The sequence below is a fragment of the Rhopalosiphum padi genome, chromosome 1, assembly GCF_020882245.1.
Source record: "Rhopalosiphum padi isolate XX-2018 chromosome 1, ASM2088224v1, whole genome shotgun sequence".
Taxonomy (NCBI): domain Eukaryota; kingdom Metazoa; phylum Arthropoda; class Insecta; order Hemiptera; family Aphididae; genus Rhopalosiphum; species Rhopalosiphum padi.
The window spans coordinates 7,337,545-7,364,466 of NC_083597.1; the positions used below are offsets into that span (position 1 = coordinate 7,337,545).

General features: G+C 27.7%; 1 protein-coding gene across 1 annotated transcript in view; it reads left to right on the forward strand.

The window, feature by feature from the left end:
- The window catches only part of LOC132917323 (serine/threonine-protein kinase pakA-like), a 202,294-nt gene that overhangs the window by 47,415 nt on the left and 127,957 nt on the right, over window positions 1-26,922 (forward strand). The window contains exon 2 of the mRNA XM_060978021.1: window positions 8,985-9,165. The gene's annotated coding sequence lies outside the window, so the exon portion shown is untranslated. The remainder of the gene's footprint in view (window positions 1-8,984; window positions 9,166-26,922) is intronic.

Below are 26,922 nucleotides of genomic sequence, written 5' to 3' on the forward strand. Positions count from 1 at the left end.
TGTTTGTAATAATTAAAATTTGTTTAATTTCATAAAGATCCGTTTATTAGTGGTAGTTTATATGCATATAAAATCAGTGTATGGAATTATTATTATAACAACCTATCTTTCTATTAAAGCTGAGCTCATTTAAGCACAGTTTATACCAACGAAATTGAAGAAACGTAAGGATCGGTTTGAGATTAAAGTCAGAGTCGCGGGAGAAAAAGCCGAGCTTGAAAAAATCGAAATTTAATGGTTAAAAAAAACGTTTTGGTTAAAGGGAATTTGGATAAAATCTCTGGTATAAAGAGGGTACGAATTGTTTAAAAAGAGTAACGTCCGTAGTGAAATCGTTCCTAAATAAAATTACCTTGTCTCCTCGGTGTAGCTAAAAGTGGGGATTATATTATCTAAAACATATTATAGTGTTCAACCCTAACTATTTATATAGCTGTGCCCTATACGTTTGCTGTTTTAACTGTACGATTATATTATGATTCATATAACTGGTACTGGGAATAAATAGTTTTCATGCCATTAGACTTTATCCTACCTATTTGTCTATAATAATATAGTAGGGTAAGTAAGTATATATTTTACGTATTTTATTTGGCTTGAAAAAGTCGAGGTTTTAAAACAAAAAGTTTGAATCTTGGACAAAGTATATTATACGGATCAGATAACAAATTTTAACCTTCTGGTAAGGTTAGGGCGATAATAATATATTTTACATCCGGAATCGCACCTGCTTATGCTTACCGATAATTTTGATATACGTGTTTAAATAAATAAAAAAAAAAATATTTATGACTAGTGTTATTCGAATTCAAACGCATATTAATACTCGTATATGAAATATCGTATAATATTGTATACGCAATAAACCAGTTAGTTTTAAATAATTAATCATGTATATTTTATAGATTAATTAGGTTTTTAAGAGAAAAAAACATTAGCGAAATCACACTTTTATACATAATAATATATTGTTTGCATGACATTAAATTCATTATTCCGAGTAATAATATAGTTCCAATTAAACACTAGCCAGCAGCTGGTGCGTGAATTTGACTTACATAATATAGTAAACATTTAAACGGTTATAAAATATAAGAACGATAAAAATTGGTTCAGAAAGATAGTTTAAAAGTTTTCCAAGACACAAATGAAGTACTGACATAATGTTTTGAAAACTTTAACACAAGATCTAAAGCACACCTATTTAAAACATCATTAAAATTGTTCAAAATTCAGCCGGTACTTGTATAGGTTTTCATAATATGAACAAACAACTTTCGCTTTGATTTTATTTTTAATAATATATCAATATGATACTCATTAATAAGAGGTAAAAATGTGTCCTGGACTATTTAATTAAGATATTATGTACCAAGATAAAAACATTTTTAAATTAAAACATAAATGTTTAACAAGAATCTACTGAAATGATAGTTAATAATTTTCCAATAAACCATGATGATAAACAAAATAGAATAGATTTTTAAATGTTGATTTAAGTTTATTTGTACGTTTAACAAATCAAGCTCTTTGGATTAATAAAGTTAAATTACTAACGTAAGAATATTTAAAATGTCAATATAAACGTCTATACAAGATTTGTATTTGCTAGTATAGTGTTATACGGTTGAATTACAAATTTGCCTGCAGTGGAATTGATTTCAAACATTCAATAGAAATTTAAATCCCTTTTCCATTTGTATGCTGAACATTCTTAACAAAAAAAATTGGCCCCCAGAGAAAAATGACATTGTTGCGCGTCTGTACCATGAAAACGTATGAAATCTACACGGGTCCCGTGGGAACAACACGGCGTATAACAAAGGTTTTGGGGTGCATTTTTAACCCAAAGGAATAGTTGCCCGAGAACCTAAGCCAACCCGAATGTAATGAGATAGAAAAATAGGAACAACGCGTTCATCAATACGCAAGAAAAAGATTTTATCGCTTATTGTCACGAAAAAAAGGTGTTTTCACTGTTCGCGAATAAAGTTATAACTTTTATGATACATTAAACTTTAATAATCTTAGTGTATAATTATTTTATATTAAACATGATACATATAGGTATATTATATTGTTTAACTTACATATAATATTTTTCAACAAAATAAAACACATACAATATGATTACTTTATATTTAAATCAAAAACTTACTGGATATTTTGTTCGGGAATATATAAATATATATTCAAACACAAACTTACTTTTAAAATTTGAATTGAACTTTTCGTATAAAATACGATGTTCTAAATAATATTGTTCAATACTGTTTGTGTAAATTGTTAGTAATTTGTTACGTATTGGAACTATTTTAACTTTTTAAAAATATTTTATTCCATACATATTACATATAGAAATTGTATTCTCTTTGATATATATTTTATAGATCAGTATGAGTAAACCAAAAGAGCATAATATTATTACATTTATCAACCATAAACAAGATATTTTCATTAATGCTACTATTAATACAAGTTAATTTATACTACGATATTGTGCAGACACATTAGGCATGTGGAAATTCTTTAACTTTTTTTCCAAAAAGAGATATATGAATTATATCTGTATTAACCTAAAATATTGCTTTTCACGTTTATAATAAAAAATATTGTTATTAACATCAAAAGTAATAATAATAATAAAAAAATATTTGATTAAAATCTCATATATTTTAATAATATAAAAATACAGTTTAAGCTAATTAAGACGTTTATTAATACATATAATTGATAAAAGCCTATTACAACCTTTTGATTTTATATAATTTAGTTATTTATTTACTTTGAAATATGTAATTTTATACTATAATATCATGTATATTATAATATATTGATCTATTAAATTACACGTTACATATAAAGTATAATAATGTGCATCAACCCATTCAATTCAAATATTATATATTATTTCAATGGAACTCCCAATGATTATAACCCAATGTATGCTAATCAAATTTGATAGTAATATTGTATCTAAGCTAACATAATCATCAATATAATGTTGAAATCAAAAGCTTTTCTTGGAAATATCTCAGATTACATTTGATATTAACAATACCAAACAGGTATAAAACACCGCGCCAACGTGTGTTAAACATTTAATTTATTTAGGTTTAACAAGCAAGTTTTTAATTTGCTTCGTGAAAAATCAAACTAAATAATTTTATTTCATAAATATTGTCAAACTATATACAATTAAACCAGTCGTTTAAAATTTACGTAACATTGAAAGCTGTTCGGTGTTTTTTTAACTTTTAAATGATGTAAACAATGAGTACTAACAACAATTTTATTACAATATGATAAATATAATCGTAAACGATAATGGTGAATAAATACAAATATATTTAATATTGTAAGGTAAACAAATAACTTAGTCTTTGAATTGTATAAATAATATAATTTATTAGTTTAACTAATGAATTAAATCAATTTAACTTTTATACTTTCTTATGCGGTATACGAGTGTATACAAATAAAGCAATGATTATTATTATTTTCTTGAGTAGTAAAAACCAGTCACTTCTCACACATAATAGGTATCTATCATCGTATTGTTTTTAATTTAATTTTTAATGTTTGATATCAATATAAATTTTATTATTTATCCCGCGGATACCTTCATTTTTGGCCATTTAACACCGTAAATGATCTGCCGTAGTGCCGAAAATAATATTTGAATTTACTGTAATATATCGTTGTATCAATAACCATAATTTATAAAACATTTTAATTATTCAATTTCATCGCGAAGTTACCGTGATCAAAAATGCGTTGGCGTCGGCTTTATCAAACTGTGTAACGCGCGCGTGCTTGCGCTCGTGTGTGTGTGTGTGTATGTGCGAGTTTCACAGTGAAACACCCTAAAAACATTTTCCCGGGTGTTTGTCATGAACATCGAATGAGTCGTTTACGATACTGTCTGTATAATATATATTAATATTTTACATAGTCGCTTGTCGTCGTTTGTGGAACATTATACGACATTATTCCGATCACGCGACGGATAACATTATATACTTCACTTCCGTTCGAGTACGGTACCCGTACCGCCAGTCGGAAAACAAGACAACGCGGGGACGACCTACCTATTATACTGTGTTATAATGTTTTCACGTGAACCTGCAACCTAACCGACAGCTGTCGGAAAAATCGCAGGAATGCCGATGGCCTTCGTTTTCGATTATATAAATTTAAGTATTTTCAGAATACTCCGGGGAGAATAAAAGTTAACAAAAAAAAAAATGTAAAAATATTTTAAATATTTATCAGCCCACCCCCTCCTGATTCGTATTGGCTTTTTTATTCCAAACGATACATAAAAATTCGATTGACACAAAAATATTATTTATTAGCTGTCATCGCACGTTTTATAATGGTTATTATTAACATGCTATAATATACATTATATAATACGATGTAATAAAGAAAATTAGACGTGTTAAATCGCTGTACATTTTTCGTATACATATAATTTAAATTATGTAATACTTATAATTTAGATTTCAGTGGAAAAGCGGGTTTATTTGCAACTAAAGATCTATTAAAAGAACCTACCGTAGAAGAATTTTCCCCCTCTTATGATAAATTCGGAATATACAAACCATAGTATATACAATTATATCTATATATATGTAGCATATACGAGCTAATATCACTACTAATCGAAAAACTCAAAAACAAACATCTGTATCTGTTTACCACTGCGTAACAACTTTTTTTGAGTATAATATTATATAACTGTACAATATCAGTGACGAGTTACATAAAACTAAATAAGTGGTAGCTGTACGATTAAATAGGTATATGGGGATATTTATAGTACGAATAATTCTTGGATTTGACAATACGTAAAAAATTCGTTTTTCGTTGAAATGTCTTCGCACGTAATATTACTATTTAATAGTTCCTAAGCATTCGCGTTCAACGACGCGAATACGATTATATCAAGAACATTACGGCACGCAGACGCAGAATAAAAAGCCAGCTACGAGCGCATTTTTCTAAAAACACATTTCGTAGAACACTTAATGCGCTCGTAAACGATGAAAAAGGTTTATCGAAAATCTTTCAAAAATAAACGACGCAGTGTACGCAGAGAAAGCGGTCGGTGGCTACTGTTTTCCATTAAACTATGTACTGACCATGGGAAATATCGTGGTTATCCGCATGCATGTATAACGTTTACAATTTCAACTTTAATCGCCGAACCTCAAACCACGATTGAAGCGGTCAAATTCTATACCATGGTCGGGGTGTTGAAGCGGTAGAGATAATGTACCGTGACTGCGAATTTAACGATATTTCCCGTTTTCGGTGAGTCTTAATACAGAAAACGGCGGCTCCCAAACGTATTCCCCATCTTTGGCACGACCTTTGATTCTCAATCAGACAAAATCACTTTTTGTAATACTTTTTCTATGGACATAGATATATTTTTCAATAGTAATTTTTCTTTTGTAAAATATTGTCGTCTCAATGGAAATCTCTCCGTTTTATTAATCTCGTTTATCGTGATCACGATGACGTATAGAGAAAAAAATCGAAGAGCATTGTGTCACAAGGCTTTGGTCGAGTTTTTTTATAATTAGGTAAATGTATTTGGTGGTCTTCGTCGATTTTTTTTTTTTATAACATAAATAATATAATGACATATTATAATGCATATAATTAATTTGCCGATCGCGAAAAATTGAGTTCAAAAGAGTACTACGGTTGTGGGCAACACCACGATTAGTACAGTCCGGATCCGAACATTTTGAATAAGCCCTAGTGTCGGTACGAAAAATCGTGTGCCACTCTCTAGCGTTTAAGGGGGTAAGCGTATTATAATAATAATAATAATAAAAAAATTGAAAACCACCACGCCACACGGTCCTCCGGTCGCCTGCTCCACCGCTAGCCCCGCTTTCCAATCACTCCAGCACACGCACGTGGATATAATCGATAACCGAACATGCACAGCACCGCCGAGCGTCGAAATAATAATTTTATGCGCGTGCTAACGGCAGTGCCCCCGGCCGGGGGTGCCGTACACGAAAAACGGGTTGAAACTCTTACCCTCCCCGGGACGTTCCACATATACGCTCACTTGCACACACCTTCGACCAAACTTACGGTGCCCGCCATCTCCGCAGTCCCCTTTGTGTTTACGGCGAATTTTATGCGCGATTCAGCAGATTTGGCCCTACACCAACCAATTCTCCCTCCGCCTGCCCCCCGCCGGCACCTCGTCCAGACCGCGTTTTCCTAACACCCCCCCCCCCGGCCGCAATATATCTTGTGTATACCTCACTGCGCGTCACCGATTTATGTACACACCCACACGCGCATACGTGTACACCCTTCGCCGGTGTGTTGTGCGTGGCTACATTATAATTTCACTTTGTCAGGTCCCGCGCACTGTTTGTCGTATTTTTTTTCCAAACTTTATAAACTATTTACCATTCTAATACACTTTATGCGAGGTTATTAGTGTATAACGAGGTGGTATGGTACCGTTCGGTTGAAGCGCAACCGTTTTTTCCACGGATCTCGGGAAGTCTTATAATGCCTAGTATAGCGAAAACCGTTTTTACAAAACGATGATCAGTTTCATTACGGTAAAGGATTTGTTTTTAATTTATTTAACAACGTGAAAAATGTACGACAATTCAACTTTTGTTAATCGTTAGACGTCGTTTCGCTAAACATAAAGTACGGGCACACATAAATTATCGAACATAAAATATGTCGTTAATTATTTATAAATACAACTTAAACTTTAAAAACGCAAAAGTCTACATTTTTTATCATTTCTAATTGAAATTACTTTTTCGATAATTAATTTACAAATGATTCAATATTTTCATCATTATTACTATTTTCATTTTTTTAAATCTATCTTTAAAATACTGTCTGTATTCCGGATATATTCTAAACTATTAGGTTAATCGCCAGTTAGTACATAATAATTACTGCAGTGGTTTGGTCGTTTGAATGTTCGTTACTAAATTACTTTAGTTAATTATGATTGTGTCAGTGTTGAGTATATCATAATATATTGAGAGCAATGCCATGTTTTATTTATTAGATAATAATTATAAGTTTGCAGATGGGTTTTGGTTGAAATAGTAGTGTGGTCGTCCGTGGTATTATTCAATATTTATGTCATTGAATAATATTACATGTCAACGGCATTTTTCATTTGGAGTGAATAATTTTCATTTTTTTTTATATAAAAATAAATAAAAACCAAGGAATAAACTGCTTTTGTTTGAAACTATTTAACTAAGCTAGCCGTATTTTACAACATAAACTAATATATACTATTATTATTATATACTATTTTGAAATATTATTTAAACTTCGTGACTACAATATTATAAAGAACAAACAAATTTTTATCGTATTATTAAAAATCATCTTTTAGTATTGTTGTGTCATCCTATTTAACTCATACATCACGTGTACCAATTCAATACTTATTTATAATTATTACCAGGTTATGTGTTAATTATATGATATGTTAAATATACTTACACAATTAAAAATTGTTTGAAGAGTTTGATAAACATTTCAGAATTGTTGATAAATAATTTTCATAAAAATATAACAACAATTTTCAAATGGTAATAAGTAGTAATTACATTTAAATGTCGACATGCACATGCTATGATATAAAATCGTAAGCAAGCAGCAATTTTTAACGATATCATAAAACCGTTTTGGTATATTTAGCTAATTTGAGGACTATGCAGTTTTTAATGTTTAAAATTATTCATAATAATGTATTATGCTTACACATATAATATTAAACTATTTTAATTCGACATAATAATCTATCGTGATAATATGTAATTATTGCTGGTTCAAAAAAATGTATACAAACATTTATATTAGATGAAATTATAATGTAAATAATGGTAATACTAATAATTATTATTATTTTTATGCGTTTAGCATAAATATAAGCATATGATATTTTAATTAATAATAAATTATAATAACGAATAGCATAGTCAATCTTTGTAGTGTTAAGTAAAGTGAAACTAAGGTAAATCCCCCCGGAATATTCAATAGAGTAGTACAATTTTCCTTGGTGCATTAAAGGTAGACATTTTCCATCTATAATATATTTAAAAAAAAATGTATTTTATGTTAAGTATAAATTGATTTTTATTTGTTTTAATGTATAGTAAAATAAAATAACCTATTTTTTAAATATTTTATTTAAATGATGATTAATACCATCACAAATATTATTATTATGATAATAAAATTAACAAGTTATGCTTATTGATTAAAACAAATTAAGTATAAATATAAATATTTTATAATTTTAATTTTATAACATAATAGGTTATACTTACCATTAAAATAAAAATATATAGACACATAGATAATTTACCATGAAAATTATATATTATTTAAAAAGTCTATGATTTATAATTATATTGTTCCTAAATGGGTTTTTTTTAAATTTATTTTTTGAATAATTATGCTTGGATATTTAATAGTTTGATATGAACTACAACGAATAAAAAAATTTAATTCTAGATTATTTTTAATAAACATCTAAATATGCACATGTTTAGTTCTTGTTGAAAATTATAAATTAATAAATATGAAAAATGAAAAATGTTAAAAACCTGAACTTCAGTTGTAAAATTGAAAAAATGCACCGGAGGAGTGAAGGAAATCGTTCAACATTTTTAAATAACTTTCTTTGAGTTCAAACAAACGAATTATTGAAAAAAAATATTTTCAAGTCAATGGCACGATTAACTTTTTTTCTTTTGGTATTAAATTTATTATATTTTTTTTTATCCACTTAATGTAGATAAAAAGTTAGTGTTATTTTCACGCAATATGAGTACTTTATTTACTCGTGTTGAATCTGATTTAATCTTAGTCAATGTCGTTTCAAAGAATACATTATCCATGGTACAACAAAATAAATAAATAAAAACAAATTAATAATGAAGTATATTATTTTTCAGATGTTAAAGTTAAGTGTTTGGGGTGCCGGCGGCGGATGCAAGGTCGAAGAGATGGCGTGGTTTGTACACCGGTAGGGCAAACACGGAGGGGCTGAAAAGCGCCCTGGCCCGGCTTCGGCAGAGGACCTCTGGACAGTCCCATGAGAACAACACTGCAGAACCCACTCGCCACCATGCTCACGTGAGTATTCATCACGTGTAATATGACGCAATATGATAGTATAAAATATAATATTGGTTACAAAACTATCGAATGGTCACGTGCAATCCACTATATTTTAGGAAATGGTTGCCATAATCCGCGGGTAAACGGCTAAACAAAATAAAAATTTTAAAAACTAAATTACATACAAATCATTGCGAGTAATATTTATTTTAACTTGGAAACAGTTTAAACCAAAACTCATAAAATTGTCGATTTTCATATAAACCTTTTTTTCTTTCATACTGCCATTTAAACATATTGGAAACCTTTCAAAAAACAGATGACGTAATGTGAATAGAAATTCGTAAGACATTTACCTTGAGCAGAAGTGATGGCTGATGTGTCGTGCGTCATGTGCTTTATAAACTAGACGATGATTGTCATGAAATAAAAAAAAAAAATTACTGTTATAATAGAAAATGAAATTGTTTATAGTTAGTCTTTACTTAATATCACACGATATAGTGGTTTGATGACACTAAATGTACACTTCAACTGATTACATTTTGTCAATCTGTTGAACTAAATGTTCGTCAAATAAAATATATTTTTGTTTTATAATCATAACTAATTTTTTACTAGGAAAAATTATAAATGTATTAATTTAAATAATAGATAATAATAATAATATAAACTTATTGTATTTATTGTAAAATTTTAATATTTGTCTTAGCGCATAAATTAAATGAACCTACTTAACAATTAAAATAAAACAAAAACAGAGTATAGTTATGACTTTATGAGAAAACCTGGTCTGGCGTTAAGCATAAAAATAGTACTTACTTATATTTTAAATCGGAAAAACTATTTTAATATATTAGATAAATTAGTGATGTTGTGAAATATTCATTTTTAAATGATAAATAATAATAATAATGATATACATGGGAGAGTGTAAAAAAAATTTAGTTTAAAAGTACAAAACAAAATTATTATTGTTCAAATATTAAAACTGTGTAACAGTATAAATATAGAATATTGATGGTTAATTGATGTTGAAAATAAAATATTTTATACTTGTAACATTTAAATTTCTATTTATCAATGTTCATGCTTTGTATTTATATTTTTTATTTAAACATTTATTTTTTTGCTTTAAATCCTTGAATGTTTAAACTAGAACTGTATGTAACGAATTTACAATTATATGAAATCGACGAAATCGTATAATATCATCATCGTATATTTAAATATTTATAAAATCTCTAAATTGTTATTATATATATTACTTAGAAATACAATACCAATTAGATTCTTCCAATATAAAACATATCGTATTAAAAAAAAAAAAAATCACTTTTAATTATACAACAAAGTTTCATAAATTTATTTTATGTGTCCAGAAATAATACATTAGTGTTGATCATTAATTAATTTATTATTCATAATAGTTACTTACAACAAAAGTTTTTGTCGTTAGGGTTCGAATAAGCTTACAGCATATTATCTATACTTGTAATTCAAAACAAACATGAATAAATTACAATTTATGGTCAGCGTCTAAGTCAAATATATTTAAAGTTAGAGGCAATTGATTAATTAAGTTGTTGGCTGTAATTGTCATATAAATGATGGAAAACATCTAAAACCAAGTTATAATGATTATAAATGCAATTTATTAAAATGTTAAAAATTGTTTTATAATTTAAACATTGATAAAAAAAATAATAGGACATACCTACTAGTTGTATTACATTAGCCACGGGTTATTTTTAACTTAACTCTTTAAAGAGGTTAATTTTATATAAAATTGTAAAATATATTTTAACATATTATTTTTATTTTATACTACTAGTCTTATATTTTCACACACCCAATTTGGACATAACGTAATAGACGACTACTATACCGACAAAAATCGCTAACAAGATTTTTGAAGATTTCTCTACAATAAAATTCCATCTAAAATATCAACAATATCGACATCATTACCACGAACAATCTTTTTTTAACGTTTTGGTTTTTACTATCACTGAAATTCGACAATACATAAATATATATGGTATATACCGTACATAAATGAGTTACCAACTTTGATTTATAATGGAGCACATTATACCTAATTATAATCAAAAAGTACTCCAAAAGAAGTAAAAAAAAAAAAAAAAAATCATCGTCAAGAGAAAAATACTAATTAAAACTTTTGGTAATTATACGTAGTTTGAAAATAACCAGAAAAGAACAGTTTTTATTATTATTTGTCATTTCAGAGAATCAACCTTACTATTGTAACTAAGAAGAATAATAATTTTACCTTAATGCTAATGAAATGGTTTATTATTATTATTACAGAACAAAATATAAAAGTAACTATTTTTTTTTTTTTGAAAAGCTTTTTGTAAACATATAATATACCGCAGTTAATGAATATTATGAGGTATGATATTATAATAAACGTTCATGCGAAATGATTTAATCAGAACATAAAATAAATACTATATTTTGTTAAGACTAATTTAAACTAAAAAGTATTTTAAATAATGTCTTTAATCATCGTTAATATTCATATAGATATATATATATATATATTTATGAGTTAAAATATTATAAGCTGATCATACTGCCCATGTACCAATTATTTTAATATTATTCAGTATATTTAATCGCATTGACATCAAGACAGATTAATATCTAATAATTATTATTATTATTATTTTATTCATAAAACTCTGCCTTTTATATGCATACCCAAAATGAATAATTAAATAATTAAATTACTTCAAGTGTTAGAATATGAAGGTTATTATCTTTCAAAAAACGGTAGGGATTGGCACTGATATTTTATCATTATACTCAAATACTTTCAACTATAATTAATTATTCAGGACACCAGTCAGTGCTGCAACTAAAAATATTTCGTTTCCTGATTCTTTAACAAATGTCATGCATATTATATAAATTCTTAGACTTTGAATTACACATGTAAGAACAACTTGGACTTGCCTAGTTCCATTTTACCAAGTTTATGAGAAACTATATCTTAATATTATCATATATATATATATTTGTACTTGTATACTTGCTTATATATTCCTTGTGGTAATGGTGACAGGAAATATCGTACCATTTTGTTAAAAAGATAACATAATTTAATGCAATTTAATAGAAATGTATGACCCACGTGTAATACTTCAAACATTGTCGTTTTATTATGCTCAGCATTTCTACATTCTTATTAAAAATTAAATAAATAGTAAAGCTTTTCTATCAAATTACCCATCTAGTACTTTGAGTATAAATTTAATGAAATATGGTAATTTTTTATAATAAAGTCCAAGTGCCCAACACTTGGTTTGATTGATCGACTATCATATTTCATTATCAAATAGTTACGTATAAAAATAAAACAAATTCTGAATCTTAGACCAACGTAGGTTAACGACAGTGCAATCAAAAAAATCAATGTATACTTAACACTGTATATTATAATAGTCTTATCATGATGATTTTAATTTAATTCGGATAACTCCATTTCATAAACCTACATATTATATTTAAATGTTCATTCCATAAAATAATATTTTTTTTTTTAAGTACTAATTATTTTTTTTTCGTTTCAAAACGTAATACATTGTTCCAAATTAGTTTTAAAATAATGACACTGGGTCGATATTGGTTTTACAATGTCGTTTTTTGTATGGACACTTTATCAGGCAAAAAGAGCGCTCCAAAAGTTTCAAGAAGTCCTTTGAAATCGATTGAAGTATAGTTTCATCGTACTTTTAAAAGGTCAATTTTTAGGACTTTTTTAAGTTTACTAATTAAAAAGCTTATTTTTGAATATATTTTATTAAAAAAAAAAACCTTGTTGTTATATTTTTAAACATGATTAAAGTAAATAATTAATAAGGAATAATGAGATTATATATAAATATCGTATATTCGTTTTCAGTGAAGTAATTTAAAAATATTTATTTTTGCAGAGATATAATAATTTACTTACCTAATTAAAAGATAAATCAATTTTCAATTATAATCTTATTACAATTGATAGTTTGTAATCAGCATAAAAACTGAATTGGCCAAATTTCCTCGTATAGAAAAAATATTTTTCTTCTCGTTGTCTTATCGTGCGACCATATTGTAATCAAAATCTGGGGCACATCCAAACACCGACTAATCAAACTACTATTTCAATTGTCTCAAAATTTTAGATCATAATACGTATCTCCAATGAACATATAATATTCTAACCGCTAATAAATAAATGTCGACATCGGTTGTCGGAATACACGAGTACATAACCGTGACGGGGAAATGTCATCCGCATGACAGCGTCTCTCTAGGTTCAGGAAACAGCGGGCGTGACTTAGTCTGGACCGGAAAATAATAATCGCTCGAATACGTATGACACGTCGAAATCGGTGTGTAATGCGTGTATGAATACCTTCAGTGACTTCGTACCGGATCATATCACGATACTGGAAACGTACATAAACATGCGTATGAATGTGTACCCACTATTGGCCTATTTATTGAACAATACAGTACAGCATAATAATAATAAGGCATTTAAGCTCAATTTTATCCAAAAACTCGTAAAAATATACGATATAAATTTGCGAACTTCTAGAATGTACTAGAGAACCGGAAAAACGTTAAACCGTTTCGCTTACTAAAAGGCCCCCTGTCGTCTACAGTGTAAACCGAACTCAGTTGGCCACCGAGTACATAAACAATGAAATATTATTATGGTCCTTTTGCTTTCTAGACTCGACGAGCCCGTTTCTAAAGGGTATTACATTGTTATGGGAATACAAGCAACATCGACCAGATGAGTGAGTCCTGGGGCAGATAATTTTGTACACAAAATGGTATAACCATGGAGTAGGAAAAGCCACCTACTGATCTCGATATAAGGCAGACTTTGCTGCTAGAAACTATCAGCCTTATAATATATTTGTAATTTAATATTAGAGTATTGATATTTAAATAATTTACACGATCACACTTATTGAAATAATTATAAGTATAACCAACACGAAATTATAATTTAACGACGTATGGTTTATCAAAAGACGACAGTTTAAATAAAATATTTGCATAAATTACGTGCATCATCACAAGTTACTAGAATTTTGTTTAGCTTCAATGAATATTTATTTTTGGTCTTATTGAATTAATAGTCTTAACGTGTGTTTTTCCTCGACAAGAATACATACAAATTTGTATTTACGTATGGGAAATAAACTGTATAATTCAATAAACTTTTTGTAATAATTAGGCTAATGATAATGGTCAAAGTAAACAATAATTTAGGAAAAAAAGAGAAAGTTCTTTACAAACATAATTTTTAAATATGCACAGAAGCACACTAATCTTATTTAGATACTGACTGCTGAAGTTTTTCTTTTTTTTTAATTGGATGTACTTTTCGTCTTAGGATAAGATTTATAATTCGTATTTAAATTTAAATAATATTGAGGGATTGAATCACTAAGTTGTGAATTTTAATTGTAAAACACTTTACTAAAGAATACATCAGATTATAACATGTTTACATGTTTACCGCCAAATCCTCAACAATTGTACCAATCCATATAATGCTCAAAATAAATTAGAATCTGCGACTTATTGTTATAAACAATTTCAAAATATTTAATGAATTAAAACTAATATGACCAACAATACTTTCAAATAATATGTAAATAAAAATATTAAGTTAAAAAACGGCCAATAAAATAAAGTATGCATTAGTATAATATGGAAATATTTACTGCTTTGATATTATTAATAATTATTACAAAATGTTTATTTTTTCGAATGTGACTTTATTTAATTTATATAATTGATATATAAAATAAAATTTCGTTTATAATTTTACAATGTCCAAAAATAAATTTATATTTTATAAGCATTAAAAAAATATATCCAAATACAAAAAGTACTGAGCCCTTAACAAAACAAATATGAATTCAAATACATATTGAAGTGCACTTTCGTCATCTTTGATCGGCATGACCACTCGTCACGATGAATATAAAATGTACACATACCTACTACAAAACGAAATTATATTCAAAGTGAAATATCCATGTATTATGTACATATTAGCATTGTCAAAGCTCTATTCCATCGATAGATTATTAGGCTAAAAAACACATTGATTAATAATTGTTATTTATAATTTTTAATATCATGTTGCAAGGTTTGAGTAATATTTGATTAGAAACACATTACCAATGGAAATTTAAATTTTACCGTACAAAAAAATGCTCAGTTAAATTTTTTGCATCTATTTTAATTACTTAAACGAACATCTAGTAAACATTGCAAATCTGTACGATCATTGATTTTTTTTTTTTATAATATAACCAGGTCCATTGTCAGTTTTTTCATTTTGAAATATAGTTTTTTTATAGCCATTTATCAAAAAATATAATATATAAATTACGTAGACCTAATAAAAGTTATTACATAAATAACTTTTTTTAAACAGATGGACCGCTCAATTATAATAACAGTAAAAAAAAAAAAAAATCGTTAAAAATTATGGTTATAAAATGTAAATCTTAAATGCTTAACCTAATTATCAAAGTGACCGGGCTTACGTATACCAATATAAAAAAAAACATGTGAACTTCCTATTGATTTAAAAAACAATCTGCATAATAATCTAGTATCGGACTTGAGTTATTACTTCCAAAAAATTATTATTATTAAATAAAATATCATCTTTGAATGAAATTATGGCCATGCAATAGGTATAAAGTACGTGTAGATAATATTTCAATTTCGACCGCACCGCGCTGGAAACTCGTAAACTCGGAACGGATTGCGTTTAGCGCCGTCGTATATTATATCGGCCATACTGCTATACATATAATAGCGCCTAGGAATGGATACGTTCGAGAATTTACGCCGGAAGTGCTTAGGGGCACCGGCCACACGGCCCTTATGACGAGACATTATTAAATTTGTCACGGAGCGGAATGATCCGGAAATAATAACGATACCACCATTGACACGCGCGCCGGAGGCTTAGATATATTTTATACTCGAATATTTTTCTGTGTTGGTTTTCGCGCTCACATTCCGACGAACCACATTCGCTAGACGTTTATCGACGGCATTCGATCGTATGAAAATATTTTTCTGACCATGTGCAGGCTTCGATGACTTTCTGTCTCGACCATTATAGTCACACTGTACGTCGATAGGTTTACGTGACGACGTTAAAATATATAGACAATGATTATTTTTCACAACTATAAAATATAATTTAATATACTTGAACGATAAATTAAATATGAGATTAAATGCAAAAAAAAACAAATAAGAAATATAGCGTTAATAAAAAAAAAAAATAAAAAAAATAACAAAATTGTATTTTCATTTTTAAAATATATTACAGATAAGATGGTAAATTTAGTCATGTATACTCCATTGGTGGGATCAAAAGAAGGACTAGACTGCTAAACAAACAGATTTAAAATAATTATTTTATGAAAATTACTCTATTGGCATCTAAAGTTTTAGAAATTTTAGTGTATTTACTACTTAAACTGTAGCTTAAAATACAATTTTCTAAGAATGAAATAATGTTAACATATGCAAGTTCAATGCGCTACTGCGTAGGATCTATTTATTTAAAACGAAATAAGATGTATTATATATTCTATGTGCATATTCTTCGGAATTCAAAACTCTGAATTACTACCTACGCTTACCTTTAAAATACACATAACTTACTGAACTCGGCGTCAAACGAAATACTGGTAAACACGATCTAACTTAATTTTAAACATTACAAATTATAATACAAAATACAAAGTATATATAGATTATACTGAAAACATTATAAGCACTCAAGAATATTTAAAATTTTCTAAGAATACAGTAATTTAAATTATACCTTAGAAGTATCTTACATTTCTTTAAATTTTAATTAATTATTTAAAATAACCAATTTATTGTTGTTTATAATATTATTGCAAATTAAATTTAAAAAAAAAAATAAGAAGAAAATTAATGTTAAATATAAATTAAAATATTCCGTCATCGTTATACATTAAACAATATACTTACTATTGAAGTTTTTAAAATAAAATATATATATATATATATATATATATATATTATTATAATCATTATTTTTTTTTTCTTTTTTATCTTCCAATATTGTATTTAATACATCTTAACAATTATTATTTATAACAAAACAGATGTTATTAATTTTTGTTAAATTTAATATACAGATATGATAAAAGTAAAAAGCAGTGAATTTCATAAATTATAGTTATATAGTATAACATAATGAGATAATAAGATAATACCTATAAAATAATTAATGTCATGGCATTAGGTAAAACCTGATTATAAAACTTAAAAATTAATGTTATTTATAAATGTAATAAAAACAGATGCGATTATAGTGAGGAGAAATTGAACGATAAGGAAAAAAATGTAAGTAGTGTTTTAAATGATAAGTGCATTTAGAACGGAGGAAAGGAGTGTAATTAGTGGGATGATAAGAGCATTTAGATTAGAGAAGAATTTGGAAAAATTACCAAAGATATGTTCGAAAGAAGTGTTTTGGTTGTTTATAGTTTCCGCATAGGTTTTAGTTTCAGGTTGAGTATGTTGGTCTAGCCTTGGCTGATAAAACCTTTCGGGAGGTTTTTTTGAATGCCGAGTATCTTCTGAAATTGACTGAATGGTCCATTGAGCAAAGGGTACATTGAGAGCTAATTTCTTCATTAATAAAAAAATATGCAAATTTTCAGCAATTAAATTTTTTTTTTTTTACAAATTTATATTTCTCAATTTATATTAAATATACGTAGGTAATTTGAATTATTTTAAATTGCTTGTTTAAATTTAAATAAAATAATCATTTTTATTTTTTATAAACTTTAATGCAATTTATACTTTTTTGATTAGATTCCATTATTTTAACGGGTACCCCGTTCTAATATTATAATATCATAATAAATACAAATTGAATACTCAATCTTCTGTGTAACTATAATTTTACCTAAATAATTTTCTTTTGTCTTGATTTAATGTTTCAAAATATATTTACATTTAAAAATTTACACATTTGGTCCATAACATTTTTATGAATAAGATAAAAAGGATTTTACAACTTGGTATTTTATAGTACATCGTATATTGTTTGTAATTCAATGGTCATAATGCAAAATACATTAAGATATGCAAACAATCATAAGATAATCAATAATTTTCTGTACATTTTAGAAAATAGATATTTATGTAAATAATTTTTTGACAACATCAAATTATGATTTAGTAGTTTATTACATAAATATATTATTAGTTTAGAATACAAGTGGCTTATTCGTCATGACAAAATATGTATTGTAATTAATTTTTTCTTCATTATTATACGGTCGTTTAAAATTGCACGAAAAAATCGTCGTTTTTAATTAAATAATTAAAGTTTCATGCGTATATACTATATAGACAAACACATATCCGTATGCGTATGTGTGTGTGTGTGTGTGTGTGTGTGTGTGTGTAAATTTATTTAAGTAATAGAATTGTTTTGTTGTTGGAAAACGTAAGAATCGAGTAAACCCTACTCCACCGACCATCAATATCTAAAATTCTTGAGTTGTGCCGTAGTCGGACGACGTGGAGCAATTAAAACGTGTTCACGTGCGGAAAAGATCGCAGCTGTTGGCAATATTTCATCGCTTTGAAAAACAGTGAAACGGGTAAAGGTTTATATAATATACGTATATATAAGACGGTGTATGTGGTTGTGGAGGCGGTGACTAATGAGGCTTTTTCGGGACTCTTCGGACCGTTCCATTGCAGACTACTGCCGAATGTTATGTTTTTCTGGATTTTAAATCCGCCGTTTCCTCGTCCTAGTCGTGTTTTTTTTTAATTATCACCCTGTCCATAAAACAAACACGCAGTGTTAAAAAAAAGAAATATTCTCAGTTTTTTTCTGGGGCTTCTATATTTAAAAATACCGACGCGGAACCGGCACCAACGTCTGTCTGTCTTACATTATATTGTAAAAAACAATTCACTACTGTCGAAATTATCGAGGGGGTGTGGGAGAATTTGACTTTTCTTACGCCGTCGTGTGGTCGTGTCATAACAAGATACGACTGCTGTCGTTCTAAAAGTATTATTACATAGAGCATAGGAACTCCGCTCCGATCACATGTTTCACCCTTTGTTCCGCGCCGGCAGCCAAGGACGGAAACGCCGCCATCAATTCCGTTTTGGAGTTTTAACGATTTTTTGTTGTCGCGTTTATTACACGAGGATATCTCACGTCTCTTTATTTATCCGCAACTACCTACCGAAGTAGGACCGGGGAATATTATGTTTCAGTCAATTACCGAAAGGTTGAAAATCGTATTTCGTACCATAGTTTTTCGACTTCTTGTATCCGTATGATATTATAAGGGTACAGAGTAAACACGATGGTGTACATAATAGATCCGGTCAATAATTGTTTGACTACACAGTGGGAATGTCTTTGATAAAATTCTCTATCAAAGCCCATGCGGGTAAAACATATACATTAATCATAACGGACATTTTTTTCAGATTTTCGATAAAACGTAAGACTTAATAAATCTGTAACATAAGGTACATATACTCAATAGTTATTTTTCATGTAAAATATTTGAAAATTATTTTTTCACTTTAAGAATTGCATTTATACTAAAATACGAGTGTCTTATATTTAAAAATTTCCATATCTCAATCAAAAACACTCAACTCGTACTAAATTTAACGCTGATACGTATAAAAAATAAAAAAACTCTTTTTATCAACTTTAATATATACATAATTTGAATGGAACAAGATTTTTCACAAATACTGAGTTTAATGAAGCATACAATTTCAAATAGAGTATATTTTCACGAGGTTCGAGCGGTATACATTTTGATTAATATAAATATTGCTTTTATGAGTTCCTGGTTAAAAAAAAAAAAAAATACTAGAGATACTGCGACGGAGATAAATATTATTCTGGGCGTAAAATAAATGTAATTTATTCACACGTAATTCAATTGGTTTTTTAATCGGAGTTCATTAAGACTCCAATTGTGTTCAATCTCGGTTAAGAAGAGGTTTACATTGTATCAATTTGAAGTGCTCGACGAGGAGATTTTAAAATTATCCGCTGCGGATTGAGTTCATTTAATTAAAAAGTAATGATAATAATATTTAACATAAATTTCTAATCGAATGGATCTACATTTAATTTGGCCGACGATGTTTAACAGCCCATCACGAAACTATTATAATATACCTATATACAGTTGGGCGAATGCCAGGTATTTGACCGTCGATGTAATTTAAATTCCCACCGACGCCGACAAACACTAACAATTATAACGATAATCGGTTAAAAACAAATCTGCACAAACGCCAGAATATTTAAAAAAAAAAAAAATCATGAAATGAATATATATAGATGTATGAATCAATTTGCAATAACTATAATAAACTCGAATCGTTTTTGGCAATCGTTTATAAAAACGTACATTTATTATATCGATTTCAAATGTGTGGCAATTCAACGGTTTTGATTTGCTGCGTTCGTATTTTAAACGCTGAAAACACACGACCCACCTATTATAATATATATTTTTTTTGTATTACATAAAGTTATACGTAAGACATACGGTTTTATTATTTTTGCTAATGTTGTCTTGACATACAAGTTCTTGATAATTACTTTCAACATAATGCATTTTAATAAAAAAAAAAAAAAAATGATGTTTACACGTTAAAACAATATACATTTATAATATTTCATAGTTAATAGATATATTTCTATAAGTGTACACGTCGACAATTTACAGTTGTCATATCCAGAAGTATATTACCAAATTTTGATCGAGTTATGTTCTTGGGTGACTAGATCAGTTAAGGTTGAAAACTTTTTCAAGAATTAACTACTGTTCGCAATTCATTTAAAATCTCACGGAAGGTAGTTTTGTTTCAAACGTATAACTTTAATGTAATTACTGATTAAATTAAATGACAACTGTGTTAGAGAAAGATTGCTAACCGTTAAAACTTTGTTATAAGAAACCACGAGAGAACATTCGGAATAATACCAACAATGTTTACAAATATTCTCTACTCAGTGAAAATTTAATATTTTATTGCATTTTGTACGGTTCAAAATCCGATTAGATTATTTTATAAACGTTTATGACAACTAGAATAAATATAGAACTTTAATTTATTGCCAATGACGTAAATATTTAAATATTATATATATATATATATTTATTAAAATCTTATAAACATAGTGTGATAATAAATATTGTGCGCTCATTTATGTCATGATGGTAATTTTGTTCCTATTGTTTTGTAAAATTATATTATAATATGTTTATACAACGATAATAATTAATATAATATATTATGTGTATTATTTTTACTATGCCATTTGTTACTACAGAACTAAAAAATAATCTAAATTGATAAAATAAATTAGTAAATTACAACAAATATATACTATTTTTTTTTTCGTTAAATAATGAAACTTAGGGGAAGTATTTCAGTATAGAACAAACCATTTATTACTGTTGGTCACGTAACATGATTCTACCCTCGCTGCTGAATTTTAAATGCAACATTGTTTTCTTTCTATCCGTAAATATTTTAAACTCCTAAAAATCAGTACTGTTTTTACGTTTTAAACCATAATAATAACAATAATAATAATATAATGAAACATTCAATGAAATACAAAAGGTTCCTATTATGGTGTTTATGTGTTTACATATTATATTTAAATAGATATATTTATGTCTAGGTAGCAAATTAAATTTTACATAAAGACGATTTAGATAATGTACACAACTGTTATAAATTGCCCGTTCTTTTTTAAACCGAACGGATTATAATCCATAAAAACGATGTTTTTATAATCACGTGTAGTGAAAAACTGAAAAAAAATTATGTTTTAAGTTTTTGTGTTAATTTTAATGTGTGCATGTGTGTATAATACTTTATCGTACAGTCTACCGTGCACTTTCGGTCCGTTTAATAATAATCACAATCGTTGTCGTACATAGTGATGCTGGCTGCGTTGTTTAATCCAATTACGAAGGTCCAAATGCTTCGTTAAGAACTGCGTCCCCTTGATCGCCACCACACAGTTGCTTTACTGACACATATCGGTAGGGTATGTGTGTAAGTGCGTGCGTGGGTTCATTTTTTTTCTGGTGTGATCTATTCAAACGAAACGCACGGTATAGGTACCCGTGGAAATGGACAGAAGGTTTATGCTTTATTATTTGTTTCCTTTTTTTTTTTTTTTTTTAACGAGGAGAGGTCAGAAAGAGAAGCGACTCGTCCTCTCGGTGGACCCATTTATGGTGTGTACTACAGATTTATTTCCAAGCGGTATGCCCTTTGGACCATGTCATGGTATAAATGTTTTAGACTTTTATTATTGTGCAACGTATGCAGTAAAAGTATATATATTAAAAAATAAAAAACTATTTTTTAAAAAAACAATATTCTTAATAAATATAATGTACACAATATACGTCATGGCATTTTTGTAATGTCCGTAGTATAAAAATGAACGACCGAACGAATACACCTCTGAATAAGTTTTTACGTACATTTATCCAATAGATAAGAAAAAAAACACATACCCCCGTCTATCAAAGACAAATTTACAATAAATGTTCACATTTTCTTATTTTATTTATAGTTGTACATTTATAAAATGTATTTGTATTATTTCCGATGTCATATAATTTTTTTGAGATATTTCTACAATTTTGTTAAATAAATATGTAATAAATATGACGAGTATCAGTCTATTGTTATGTGTACCTATATTCATTTGAAAGTAAAAAAGTCAAACAATAGATTTTGAAATTGTACACACGAGGGCATGACACATCTTAAATCATATAATAATTTAATAATTCCGTTTAATTTAACATTGGGAAGTTTTTAATGTTAATTATATTTTTATTCGATTGAAGTGTTTATTTATTATTCGTACATGGTTGATTCGTATTTTAATAAAACAATATTGGCAGTTAGCTCATTCCGTCAGATAGGTACTACTCGTAACTATTGCACAAGAGTAGTACTCATAAAATCGAATTTGTTTGCTATATAATCCAAATGCGTGTGTTATAATTCGTTTTTGAGTTTTTAGTTTGAATAATGATAACTATAATATCGATATATGCGACACACATTTAATACGATTTAAACCAAATCGAGCTGATTGACAGACAAAAAATGATACATAATAATATAATTAATATTTAACAAATAACAATTAATAAATTGTTTAAATAAATAATAGGACGACAGGATGATAGCTATATTGTAAAATATTAGTATTCCTGAAAATATCTCGATGATAAATAATAGCTATCCGATATGTTTTTACTGACGTGGTTTTTATTCATTTTCGCTGTAATACTACAATGGTACAAAAAGCTGAAAAGTACAATTAAAATCGAGTCCGCGCTATAAATTTCCATCCGCTAACCACAATCAATAAAGCATTATAAACTCATATTTTAAAATATACCGCAAAAAAACAATCTCTTTATTACACTACATACGGCGGCTAATGAAAAGTAGCCTCGTTATTTTCGATTGTAAAATATTACAATAAGTAAGGAGATAATGTACAGTGATTACAAATGAGTCAGTGAGCATGTGAATGACGTCTTTTTGGAATACCAATGAAATAATGATACATTATCGTGGTGTAATGGATTCGTATTTTATAAATAACGATTAATACAGTTAATATTATTGAATGTCCTAAGTATGTTTTTTTTTTGTTTTATCATTACTATAATAGTCTAGTCACGGACAAGGACTTTCCTATTATACAATATTATATGACTGAATAATATTTATTTTTGAAAATCACGTTAATAAAAAATTATCAAGTAATTAAACTTAACTGTCTACTCGTTTCTGACAATAGGCATATGCAGATAATTATTATGGTATCTATTGATGAATGTTTTGTCTTTCATAACGATACATTTCTCCATTTTTACGTATGAAAAAAACATGTTTTTGTGAGGATTGTACCACATTTCCACGTTACCAATTATATACTAAGATATTATCCCGTTTTATATTTTGACAGTTTTTGTTTTATAGAAAAATTATGTTCCATGAAATTTGTACCTAATTATAAAAATATTTAAAATTTAATTTACGTTTTCTAACGACGTAGTTAATAAAATATCAAAATAATATTAAATTTTGTAAAATTCTGACGCTTTATAAAGGATGATTTAATAAATAAATGTTCAATAAAAAAATAATTTGATTTGATTTTTCATTCGCTGCAGGATTCATTAACTAAAGATGAACGCTTATTAGTTTTAATATAATACATTTATCTTACGGTAAAATTTTGATGGATTTGCTTATAGTGCGTAGCTAGAAAATTAAAATAATTTTATCAGTTCGTTAGGTTATTCAAATCAACGTCGAATTACGTGTTTGTAATTCGTTCTATCCATGATAAGTCACGTAAACCAATAATTCTTCGTTTTCTTCCGGACACCGAATCGAAATAAATTGAAACTTATTCAAAATAGTGAGTGGCTGAGGTCTGTACCGTATTATTTTAACTGTTTGGCTGTTTGTTCTGTAACAGACGTGATTCGAATAATATTATAATTTAATAATTAAACAAAATTATAGTTAATGCTTGATTCAATAAAATAAATCATCTCTTGTCAACTAGACTGCCTTAACAGATAAAAATATCTATATATTATGTATTTAAAAATCAATAATAGTTTAAAAATATACTTTTATATTTCTAATAGGTACATAAAATTATAAGTAATAAATATTAATTATAAAGGTAAAGTAAAAACATTTTGTAAAAATGTAAATTATACAGTATTATTTTTAAACTTGTGGTCTCACAATGAGGTAAATTATTAAGATTTTCTAAAAAAGTGACAATGTTTAATACTATTTATGAAAGCATTAAAATGGCTTTTGAATTATTCTTTAGATATAAATACATAGCTTAAAAATACCCAGCTAATACAACAGTAATAATCTAAAAATTAATAATACAATTTTAGTTCTTCTTCTATTTTTATTTTTTTATTATTATTACGTAAACATATATTATATGATTACCATTTTTGATGTATTAATAATATGCCCACATATCCCATTATTAGCAATGGTGCTATATTCATCTTTGATATATTATAAATGTCACAACAGTTCAATGAAATCGCAGATACATTATAAGGGTTAAAGTACCTTCTACTAAAAAATGTATTTTTTTTTTTTATATGAGAATATCACCAAGCTATTCCATACAAAAGAAATGAAAATCATAAAAATACCCTAATGTGTCTACGTCATACCTCAACACATCAATATATTATCTAATTATGTTTTGTTTTTTTTTTTCCGTTCCAGTATGATAAGATTTTGCTTGCTATTGGACTTTGATATTACATAACATTTGATAGTATTGTTATTATTGTTTTTGTAACATAAAAACTAAATTTGGCTTTAAAATATTTAAAAAAAAAAATTAAGATTTTATGTGTCGAGGACGGGTTGTTGCAGTGTGTTCTCAATGAGTTACATCACTTTCTTCAGTTCATTCTAAGAATGCAGTGTTATACTATAATTTCGAATAGAAATGTTACATTAAATCGTTAAATAATAAAAAAAAAAAAGTATCTGTATTATTTAAAATACCTTTTGCGTGTGCTTTTAAAAATCAACTAGAAGTATAAATAATCGTATATACTTTTGAATCGTGTATGTGAAGTAATGTCAATAGCTTAGAACTGTAATTTACATTCGATTCAAATAAGATAGCACTGAAAGACGCAAACATATTAGACGAATAATGTATTTTGTGAATATTATCTTTAGTAATTTTAACTTAATTTTATTCATTAGTTTGCTCCTGACTAGAGGGAATTTGTCGTACAGAATGTGCGAATTAAAAAAATATATACGAAATTGAAAATAAACAAAAACAAATCCTACCTTAGGGATAATAGCGACGGTTCGTACGTAAAATATGTTGAATTCGTTATAAAAAGGATATATAGGTACCGTCGAAACTGTCACAAATTATCACGGAGCTGCGCTCGTTCATTTCGAATGTGTATAGTATAATATATCATATACGTATTCATATACCTGTATGTTTTAATCCTCTTCCTGCGTCGCAAAAACGACAATAAAAAAAATTTAAAGTCTTTACCTACAACACAAATGTATGTTATTAAATATTATTATTTATCAACGTTATAATATTATTGCCGGCAATCGTCAGTATTTGGCGTGCATTATAAACGGCGTTTTATCGAACTGTTACTAGTTACTATACACTTGTTGGACTCATAATCATTATAATATACAATACAAATAAATATTATAATGTAACGCGAAAAGGACTGGTGTCGCGTACACGTGTAGAAATTGTGTCCAGTCCACTGCGAACTGTATATTATTATAATATATACATATCAGTAGGCAGGTACACGCGTATATAACATGACAAAATCGGTTCGCCGTGACGGCCTCTGTGCAAAAAGTGTACGTACGAGTATACCGCGCAAATTGGATATTATTATGGTGACACTACATATGTAGTCGGTCAAGCACACGAAGCCTGAGAAATAACACAACCGCCGCCGTGTCCGTATACGTCTATGAAATAAATATATTATATCATAATATGATTGTGGGATGTGTTAACGAAAGCAAACAAATGTACATTTTACG